Here is an 11,566-nt window from a genome sequence, read left to right on the forward strand (position 1 = left end):
CCGAACAGTAATTTTCATTGTAGTAGAAGGAACTGCTCTACAGAATGTTCTTTAATTCAGACACATTTAATATAGTATATTAAGTTGCTGAATGCTCGTATACTGGAATATGTTATTGCTTTGTGTACTGCTGTTGTTAACATCTTGAATTATGATGTGCACTATTTTTCGAAGAAATAGAAATTTTGGTAAATGGAAGGGATATTAATGGGTACTAATATTGCGAAGCCAATTATGGAATTCAGAATGATACCAGACGTCTCGCCTGAGAACCATTTCTACAGCCTGAAGATGTTAGTCTGATGAAATATAGTAGAAATTTCACAGCGACGTCCGTCTCGCCCGAGAACCGTTTCTATAACCACATATAATTTTTCTATATTCTGTGAGTACTAGCCTTTCGAGTCCCTCCACCCTTCCTCGCTTCCCATCAGGAAAGCTTTAAAAAATCGTAATTAATGTAAAAACCGCAGAATAAACGAGCTTCCTTAATTTGAAATCACCTAAAGAAGACATCATTCATATTGGTAATTCAGCTGAAATAAAGCGCTTCATTAATTCTATAGTGTGAGTTTTCGAATTAATGTTGTAATGCATCTGTAGTCTCGAAAACGTATCATTTTCTATTTTTTGTGTTTCATTTTTTAAGTAGATTATATTTCATAGCTTGTAGAGTTCCACGAGAAGCACTGAACTGTATGTTCAGAGTCTTGTAAATATTTAACGATAAGCCATTTAACTGGAAACATCTGTTCTTCTATATTTCGTTTGCTACCACTCGAGTAAGAGCACTGATACTACTCTGTAATTTTTTTAGTTGTAAAAAAGCACAAAATTTATATTTTTGACAACGCAAGTGCAATTTCTTATATGATCGACATGCATCCAGATTTCCGTCAAGCACATATTTTGCATGAGGATACCATGTTTCACGAAATAAACATCATTAACTAAGTCACAAAATATCACCAGTGGTAATAATTTATGACTGATTAGTTCTAGTATATGATATTCACGGTATGCATGATCTGCTCGGTTTACAATTGGCATTCAAATCTGTTTGGAGCTTGAAGTTTGTTTGTAACTCGTGGCCATCCCTGTCCGTAGCGCCGTACAGTGTTCCTTGCTTCCTGGAATCCTCTGAAGAGCCGTGAAATGACGCTACTAGCTTCCTGGTTTATTTCATTGACCAACATGGTTGACTGGACTCACGTCAGTTTTTAATTCACCGATGGTACTTCTGCGCTTAATTTGTTTTTTGTGGCAGACTCCTTCTGGTCGGAATGCTGTGTGTCAACAACACATGAAAAAACTCGTATCTGTTGTACCCAAGTCATCCGCTCGAACATGCTGTTTCAGTCACTAAACGTACTGGGGTGCCTCAGGTTTCTAATTTTAATATCAGAAATTTATAAACCGAAGAGCTAAAGAAACTGGTACACCTGCCTAATTTCGTGTAGGGTCACCGCGAGCACGCAGAAGTGCCGCAACACAACTTGGCAAGGACTCAAGTAATGTCTGAAATAGTGCTGGAGGGAATTGACACCATGAATCCTGCAGCGCTGTCCATAAATCGGAGGGGTGGAGATCTCTTCAGAAGAGCACGTTGCAGGTCATCCCAGATATGCTCAATAACCTTCACTTCTGGGGAGTTTGGTAGCCAGCGGATTTGTTTGAACTCAGAAGAGTGTTCCCGGAGCTAATTCTGGACGTGTCCTGCGGGAATTGCCCAAGTCCGTCGGAATTCACGATGGACATGAATGAATGCAGGTGATCAGACATGATGCTTACATACGAGTCACCTGTCAAAGTCGAATCTAGACGTTTTAGCGGTCCCATATCACTCCAACGGCACACGCCCCCCACCATTACACCATCTTGAACACTCCCCTGATGATATGCAAGGTCCATGGATTCGTGAGGTTGTCTCTATACCAGTACACGTCCATAAGCTCGATATAATTTGAAACGAGACTCGTTCGATCAAGCAACATATTTTCAGTCATCAACAGTCCTATGTCGGTGTTGACGGAACCAGGCCAGGCGTAAAGCTTTGTGTCGTGCAGTCATCAAGGATACACGAATGGGGCTTCGGCTCCGATAGCCCATTTCGATGACGTTTCGTTGAATGGTTCGAAGACTGACACGTGTTGACAACCAATGAAATCCGCAGCAGTTTACGTAAGGGTTGCACTTCTGTCACGTTGAACAATTCTCTTCAGTCGTAGTTGGTTCCGTTCTTGCAGGATCGTTTTCTGGCCGCAGCGACGTCGGAGATTTGATGTTTTACCGGATTTCACATACTCACGGTAAACTCGTGAAATGATCCTACTGGAAATCCCCACTTCATGCTACCTCAGAGATGCTGTATCCCATCGCTCGTGCGCCGGCTGTAACACCACCTACAAACTCACATAAATCTTGATAATCTGCCATTGTAGCAGCAGCAATCTATCTAACAACTGTGCCAGACACTTATTGTCTTACATAGGCGTTGCCGACGGCAGCGCCGTGTTCTGCCTTTTTACATATATCAGTATTTGAATACGCATCCCTATACCAATTCCCTTGGCGCTTCAGTGTATTTCTTCGCGTCTCTCTGAAGCCCCTTATCGTCTGTACTTCAGTGCACTTCGGATAATCTCCTCTCGTGAGATAAGCTAGCTCACTACCGTTGTAACTGGCACTTGATATCCTGGATGTTGACACTGGGGTCCTTTGGACGTTCTATAAGCGACAAATCTGGGATCCTTGCTAGGGGGCTACCTCAACATCAGGCAGACAGTTCATAGAGACACGTGTCTTATGAGGGCAAGCATTATCTTGTTGAATAGTGACACCATGATACTGTTACATTAGAGGTAACACATTAGAATGCAATGTCCATGACGTATCGTTGTAGCGTGACCTCAACCACTAACGGCCACAACCTGAAGTCATACATGATGGCTCCTCATACTTCGCAGGGAGGAACACTGCTGTAACTCTCCAGAATCCTGGTAGAATGGGAGCTCTCTCCAGGCCGCTGCCACACTCGTCATCGCTGAACACAACGCAACCGCATTCCTCGTGATTCCCGGTCACGACACCAGTGCAAACCCTGCCGTTTGTGGGTGGTGTTAGAGGCAGCCTAGGCATGGAACGATCAATCGTTAGTCAGGCTACAGCTTGTCTCCGACCATTGGTGTAAGATGACACAGCATGTTGCAGAGAGTCCATTAGTTGTTCTCGGATGGTAGGCCCACAAGTGGATTAGCTGAGATATCTCCAGTGCACGATACGGTGATCCTATATTGTGGTGGTCAGGGTTGGTCAGTCGGAACTTTTACGACAATATGCTTTCCCTGACGTTCCCATACAGTCCAAGAGTGAGCTGCTGTAACGTCCGAATGCCCCAGAAATCCGAATATTGCATCAGGCCAAATGGACATCCACAAGGAGGCCCCTTTCAAACTCTGTCATGAGCGCTGACGCTGTTTCACACGAGAAACCGGCATCTCTGTGTCCTTCACTGTTCAGTCATCATATGACGCTTTTCGTCCCCTTCTTATACCGAACTAGGCGTGCTAACAGCGCTAAACAATACTCTTGTACGCTATGGACAATTGCCCCTGTCACAGAAAACTGCAGCTCTAATCATTGACACACTCGCCGATGGTCCGCACGTGTTTGAAGTTACATTCCCATCTGAGAATGTCTTCTGGGTACTTCTCTTTTAGTGTCTGGCAGTGTATTCGTGTGCTGATATTAGTCTTACAGTATTAGGAAGGATATAGTTGTGAGACTAGAGGGACAGATAACTAGGATAAATGTAACTCAGTCAACAGAAAGAAATCCTTTGAGAAAGGTGCATTAGCATGTACGTCATAAGCTATGTGAAGGAAATATTAATTAGTGAAAGAACAAAGGTCAAGGCTGTGGTCAGTGTAGTGGGATCAATACATTGTAGTCAAACAGTCGTAAGACGAAGCGAACAACGATCACCTACCCGCTTTTCTGTTCATGTGCTTCCTAGAGAACGCCATTATAAACTAAGAAAATTATCTGGCAGAGGTAACTCTCAAGGATTATATGCGAAAAGAAACAAAACTTCTTGTATTCGTATTACCGTTTCTGTCGACGTTGTGCTGCCATGAGAGTCGTGAATCTCCAATGAATGACTGTAAGTCATCGTAATAAATAGCAACAAGAAAATGTAATCCACGAGTAATGTCAATAGCTAGGCGAGTAAACATAATAATCGAGAATAGTTAAGCTAACTCATCCTCATTCTCAATAGAAGCAATAGCATCTAGACTTATGCATTCATTCGTGTCGCCTTGTCGGTCCTGCTATCTTTCCCAGAGACTTCGACCTACTTATTTCTTTTATCAAACCAGCTTATCTGTTCGGAACTCAGGCAAGTGCAGAAAGTGCTGCAACCTGCCGTTCTTCTGTTTCATTATTAATTCAGTGACGCTCAGAATTCTTTGCTCCTCTTTCCTGATCAAACGTCGAATAACGTATCGCAAGTATTCTGTCTCAGGTGGACAGATGTTGAAGTCCAGTTTTTACTTCAATAGAATATTTGTGGTCTGCAGTTACTTTACGTAACTTAACTAACGTTTATTTTCTTATTTTGTGGTTCATTGTTCGCTGTACTGTACCAACGAAGCGTCTGAATGTAGGAAACTCGGATTGTGATAGGTGAATGTCCAAGTCTGTGAACTCCAGGATTTTCTCAATGATTTTGTTGTCAATAACAATTTTGGGTAACTGCCTACGGTAGACTGATGATCTGCAGATAATACTGTCATAATGTCACTGCCACTATTTGCAAGTAAAAAGAACTTCTATGTGCAACCTTCTTATGACTTCGTCGTCTTCTTTCAACTTTCCGGATATAAGCTAAGATATGTTGAACGTATTTCTTCATATTTTTACATCAGAAATCGAGCCTTCAGTATAGCTGAAGAACTCAGTTTCTAAGATGTGTAAATATTTAGTAAATAAATCAAGGACTTATCGATGAGTATTGAAGGTGGGATTTATTTCCAGAATATTTACAGTACGTGAAAAATAAAACATAGACACAGATTAAAAGTAAATGACAATGTCGTCATTAGATAAATGCGAAATATACTTCGAAAGGTAAACGGGATTTTCTATTTCTTTAGAATGAATGTAATATCTTTTGGTAGCTCCACTCAATACGAAGGAATCAAAGAGAAAAAATAATTTTCGTGAAAGATGAAATGAAGATTTCCATTTGTGAAGAGTATTTACAAAGGAGATGTCGTACAATGGTGTCATGTTACTTGTCTATGACTACTTCCTGAATGTTTGTGATCATTATCGAGTTGGCCTTCAGGAACATGTTACTACGTTCATACCAGTAGGTTTCTTGCAACAGAAAATTTCGTTGGGGAATATCTGGGAACGTAAAATGATGTCATTGGAATTAAGTTGGCGCTCAGGTTGGTGTAATTATTTCAGTGGGCTGGTGCTACGCCCGTAACGAAATGGCTTGCATATTACTAGTGTGCTACACACATTCTCAAAAAAATGTAAGTAGGGATCGTAAGAAATAATTTTGTTCTAACGAACGGTTGTCGGCTATACTATAACGTTATATTGCCTTCTTCATACATTCCCCATTGCTTTACCTTATGTGTCATTTTGTTTTGCGGTTTAAAATGTATTGGCGTTAAAACAGTGTTATGTAAAAGCCTACTACCTATGAAATATTTTCCTCTAAAATGTGTAAACTACGAAATCTACTCTGTCTTTTCATGTCTGTGTCTATATGGTAGAGAGAAGAGTGCTAAATAATATTGACTGTGGAATTAGAACATATTCAAACAGCTTCCGGCATCGTTGGAGGTCATTGTGATATGGAAAACGATTTTCTTCTTGAAAATCGTATTCGTATCTTTCATTTATCTGTAATGACGAAGACATTTTAATATTTTCTCAATTCAAAATAATGGAAGAGCGTGATATTAAGTCTATTTTGACATAAGATAAGAAGCCACGTGCTTTTAAAAACCTCTATACATTTTCGTCTCAAATTGTCGAGGTGTACTGCCCATAAAGAATTGTATAATCATGGAAACACAACGAGCCAGGGAAGTAGCTCTTAGTAAATGTAAGGTTTCTGCAGCAGACTTGACTGTCGCATTGGGACACCTACCGCTCCTCCCATAGACTGTTGAGTTTTGATTTATTTCATTATGCCTGTTATGGTCGATCATTGGTTATGACACTTGGATGGCCCCCTCCTATTCTTCTCAGAAATAATAAGTGCATTGCCCTCACATCAAGAACTGACACTGATTAGAAACTGGAGGACACGGGTAGGAAGGTTTCCTCCTCACAACCACCTGCGACTGTAGCTAATTGTCTACAAGTGAATAAGATGTTGATTTTGAAACACATGTGAGGTGGAAGTTTAATGCTTATGCAAGATCTTACAATGTTTAATAGTTTGTCGTTACTGCAGAAAATTGCTTTAAATAATATCTTTATCTACCTGTTCGGAGTAAATGATTTTGTGTCATACGTAAAAAATATTTTAAAAATCTCATGACCTTTTACTATGAATGAGCTACAGACTCCGAAAGATAACTTGGAATTTCTGTTTTTCTTGTACACATTTACATCACATAACGTTTCCATCTGGTTTATCATGGTCTGGTTATCTAATGAGACGTCTTTTTCTAGTGTACTGTACCTCAGCTATAAAAACCAGTTGTCCTCTGTCCACTCATATTATCTACTAATTTTTGACACCCATCCATCATTTTTTCTTACTCTGAACCACTTTGAGAAACGCAGAAACAGGAAATGCTTGACCACTGTTTAAAGTTTTTATGGCGATCGTTGTACGCTTGCGAAGCACTTCACAATCTTCATGAGGTAGCATTCAAATGTGTTGGTTTCCGCTTTCTATGTAGCTGGGAATCCTTTGTGTACCATCGAAGCAACTGAGCGTAGAGGTGTTTCCCTGCAGTAAGGTGAAACATATTGAGACAACGTCCAAGCCAAAACCTGTGAATCACAAAAAGTGAAGTATACATTAATAACTTGCGAGGAACATTTTTAACGCAGAAAAGGTGTCGACGAGTGCAGCATATGCTCCTCTATCCAATAGTTCAATTAAAGGGACTACGTTTCAGGTCCATAACATTTTTTGTGGGAGTCACCCATTAAGTTAACAATAACACTTCCTGGTTTGATTATAGCTAGGACATTTGTTTACGTTGAAGAATAATAAATCTGAGCCTCTCAGCTGGCACCAGACTTTTGCAAGTATCATCACCGGGAGACCAGCTTGTTCTCCTAACAAAGATGAGAGCGGATCTCTGTGTTGACTGCGACAACATCCTCAAACAAGTACAGACACAGCAACAAACTTGTTATGCCACAAATATAAAACTAACGTCGGACCAGGGACATGACCTTTCACGTAAAATTCATTTACTGACTGAGTTATTCAGGAACGGCTCTTACCCGCCCCCACAACTTACTGGAAATAATTTCTGGGTTGTCGCTAAGCAATTTCTATGCGATTTCTTTCCTGTTTCCAAATCCAGCAACATAGGTCGAAGAGCTTTAGTGAAGTCTGAAAGGTGAGAGTGGGAGACGGACTGAAACTGTGAGCGCAGATCCTAAGTTGTTCTTGGATGGCACATCTGGTAGAAGCATTGTCCTCGAAAGCCGAGGTTTTAGCTTCGAGTCGAGGTTCAGCGTAATTTTCTTTATTGTTATCGTAATTCAAAGTTCTGTTTCCTTTGGTTATAGATGTGACCTCTGTATGTGAAGTAATTTACTGTGTATCTATCAAAACACGCAGTTTCTACGCGACTTCACCGCCTCTTAACACTTCATCGAGATCTCAAGGCATTGAAATAAGTTTTTCGACAAGCTACGCTGTTCCAGTGTGCAGTTGGGCAACGCCTGTGTAATTTTTATTTATTGAGACATTAAAAAACTAATTATTGATGTAACTACATACTGTTTAAAGTAATACGACAGAAATTTAATAGCGGTGTAGTGATACGAGATTCGGCATGATGTTCAGTGACATGGTTCGTGTAATGAGGTGAGAAATGATCTAGATTAGACCGGTGGGAAAATAAACACTCCACCGACAGCCATAGCTTTAACGTTTAGTACACATCTTCTTTTTTTTTTGAGAAATTTGATACCGCCAGAGAAAAGACTTACATCACTCTAGAGCTCTTCTCTAGGACTCCGTCAAAAAGATGGAAACATTCATCATCCACCAACATGTTAGTTTCTTTGTGGCAACATATTGGTTCCTTTGCTCAGTAATATTTGTGTAATATTCAGTTTAGATGTGTTGAACGTTTACTGGAGGGCATCGTGCCTGTTAAAATGTCGACCGCTTCCCAGTGTGGAGCAAGGCTTTCAATTCAACGAAACATTAATGACTTACATCTCAGTTTTACTTTGCTACTTGTCGCTAATCTAACTGTGCGCGATAAACTGCGATCTAATCAACAGAAAGGCTGATGACGTTCACTTAAAATTTTTGGAGTGAACCTGTATCCTGCCAATTTTCAAGCAATCGACAGCGGTTCCATGACGGGGTTTGCGTGAATGTAGAACGTCACACTAATTTTATCCCTGTTAGTGAGTCCAAGTGAGCCGCGCGGAGCGGACGGGCGGTTTGAAGCGTCATGTCACGGATTGAGCGGCCCCTCCCGCCGGAGGTTCGAGTTCTCCCTCGAGCATGGGTGTGTGTGTTGTTCTTAGCATAGGTTAGTTTAAGTAGTGCGTAAGTCTTGGGACCGATGACCTCAGCAGTTTGATCCCTTAGGAATTCACACACATTTGAACATTTGAGTCCAAGTGAAGCAGTCAGGAAGAGGGGAACAGGGGGATAGGGGGATTCAAACTTTTACCAACATGTCGTGGAAGTTCGGGTCATCAGCTGCGAAATGTGTGGAGGGCAGCCTCATGGTTACTACACCATAAGCGTTGGGTTTCGTTAACAGGATGTACTTGTGGTGCCATGTCATATCCAACACAGCGTTTATGTGCGCGAGGAAGAATCCATATCAGTATCGGATCTTTTTTCCTTTTTTCTTTTTTTTTCTAAAAGAAAAGAATTGAATAGAAGGAAAGTAGTTAGAAATATCTTTCATACCTACATATAGCTGTGCAAAACATTGTGAATTGGACGGCAGAGGGTACTTAGCATGGGCGACCCTGCATAGGTTTCCTTCTATTCTAATATCGTTTGAAGGGCGGGCAGAAAGACTGCTCGAATCCCTGTCTCTCAGCGTGCTGTAATTAGTATAGTCTTGTCTTCACGGTCTCTCTGGAAGCAATACGTAGGGGTCTGAAGAGTACCTCTAGTTTCTTCAGATAATATCCGTCTTGAAACTTCAAAGGCGAGCTTTTGTGAAATAATTTGCATCTATTTTGAAGATTCGGCCTGGTGAAATTTTCTAACAATTCCGTCACGCTCTACTGCGAGTCATACAAACCTTTGATTATGCGTGCTGTCCTCCCACGCCTGGTCTATTTGGTGCACGTCCCACACAATTGAGCTATATTGTACGATGAGATGCACAAATGAGCTGTAAAAAGCCCCCTATATAGGCTGAATGCATTTTGCCACTATCCTGCCAGTGGGGTGAAGTCTGCTGCCAGCTTTGCCAAGAACGGAGCCAGTATGACGAATCCATTCCACATCCCTATTACAGCCTTGTATTTGTAGAAGTTGACTGATTGATACTGTCGTCATAGAATACCAGCTTCCTGCGGTCTTCGGAGTGCAAAATTTTACATTTCCCAACATTTAAAACATGTTTACAATTCTGCATCACTTTTAAGTCTTATCAAGGTCTAATTGAATAGTTCTGCAGCTTCTTCAGACAGCACTTCATTATAGATAACTGCATCACTTGTGAAAAGTCTGATGTTATTAATGTACAACATGAACAGGAGGGGTCCTAAAACACTTCCTTGTGGCATAGCTGAAGTTGCTTCTGCTTTTGTCGATGACTCTCCACCCAAGGTAAGAAGTTTGCTCTCTATAACAAAATAAAAAGCAAAGAAGATCCTGAACTCGACGTCATGCGAGTAATTACTACTGAAACAAGTGCATTTTTCTGGATACTGGCTGTGTTGAGACACGAGAGGTGGTGGGAACTGGTGCTCGCTTAGTATTCTCCCTTTGTTACAGGGTCTACATCTACAGCTACTTGATTACTCTGCAGTTTACACTGAAGTGCCGAGCCCAACACAGAACCAATTGCGAACTATTTCTTCGGCGTTGCATTCCAGAGCAGCACGTGGGCAAAGTACGAACCTAACCTTTTCCAGGAAGCTCTAATTTGACTTATTTGATCAATATCGTTATTTCTCCCTACATAGATGAGAGTCAGTAAAATAATTTGTCATTCGAACGGGAAAGTTAGTGATCGCAATTTCGTAAAAATATCTAGCTCTTGTTGTAATTTTCCCTATTTCGCGATAGTACAAAAAGAGTTGCCCTTCTTTGAACTTTTAAGAAGTCTTCTGTCACCCTTATCTAATAAGTATCCCAAACCGCACGGAAACACTCTATATGTGGACGAACAAGCCCAGTGTAGGCAGTCTCTTTACTGGACTTGTTGCAACTTCGCAGTAGTCTACCAATAAAATGCAGTCCTTCATCCACCTTCCCCACAGAACTATGGCACCATTCCAATTTCATGAACTCCCCCCTCTCCCCCCCCAAAAAACACGACTTTATGTTTTCTATTGCCACCTCAGCTGCCAACTCATCACTGTGAGAACACAAAACGAGCTGCTCGTCATTGAATTTATTGGATAATCTGTACCAGTCCTGTCTGCTAAGGACCCTGGTAGAGGACAGAGATTAGAGAATGGATAGAGGACAGTAGTGACTGGTGCCTACCTGTGGTGTCGAACTTGGCGGTGGCGAAGAGCCCGCGCAGGCTGGAGGCCAGCCGCTGCGGGGACCGGCCCAGCAGCAGCGTCGCGTCTGCGTCCGACTCGACGGCCGCCGCAGCCGCGGCGTCGTCCGCTGCCCTCTGCGCCTCCGTCTTGTCGCGGTCCAGCGCCTCCCCCTGGCTCCGCTGCTGCTGCTGCTGCTGCTCCTTGCTGTCCAGCGCTGCCCGCCTTGCCCTCGCTCGCTCTTGCACTTGACGACCCTCGAGAGCTGCTCCGCCACTCGACGCTGGACCGCTCGGCTGTCGCGCCCGCCGCTCGCAGGTGCAAGGCAGAACCTGGCAGTCGGTTCGGCCTCGGTCGGCTGGCGTCGGCCTGCGTCGGTCACGCGCCGAGAGCTCCGCGCCGCCGCCGCGGGGAGGGGCGAAGGCGCTCGGTCGTTCCGCCGGCGGTGGGCGTGGCCGACGCCGCCGGCGCCTGCGCCGTGGCGCCCGCTACCGCGCTCCCACTGGACCGCCGCGCAGTGACGTCATTGGCGCTGCATCCAACCCGCGCACTCACCGGCCCTCACGTGACGGACTCCCGACTTGCCGGCACAACCGGCTACACCTGTCGGGTCGATAGGCACTCGCGAAAACCACAGCTTTAATATCGGACC

The 11,566-nt window shown here is 43.0% G+C and overlaps 1 protein-coding gene across 3 annotated transcripts in view; it reads right to left on the bottom strand.

Moving 5' to 3' along the window:
- LOC126356585 (vesicular acetylcholine transporter-like) overlaps nt 1-11,333 on the bottom strand; it is an 886,345-nt gene extending 875,012 nt beyond the window's left edge. For 2 of the 3 annotated variants that reach the window (XM_050007386.1, XM_050007382.1), the window contains exon 1: nt 10,916-11,266. The gene's annotated coding sequence lies outside the window, so the exon portion shown is untranslated. Of the gene's footprint in view, nt 1-10,915 lie in introns of all 3 variants that reach the window. The other variant, XM_050007384.1, reaches the window with a different exon arrangement.
- Between the last annotated feature and the right edge of the window lie 233 nt (nt 11,334-11,566).

The sequence above is a fragment of the Schistocerca gregaria genome, chromosome 1 (assembly GCF_023897955.1).
Source record: "Schistocerca gregaria isolate iqSchGreg1 chromosome 1, iqSchGreg1.2, whole genome shotgun sequence".
Classification (NCBI taxonomy): Eukaryota; Metazoa; Arthropoda; class Insecta; order Orthoptera; family Acrididae; genus Schistocerca; species Schistocerca gregaria.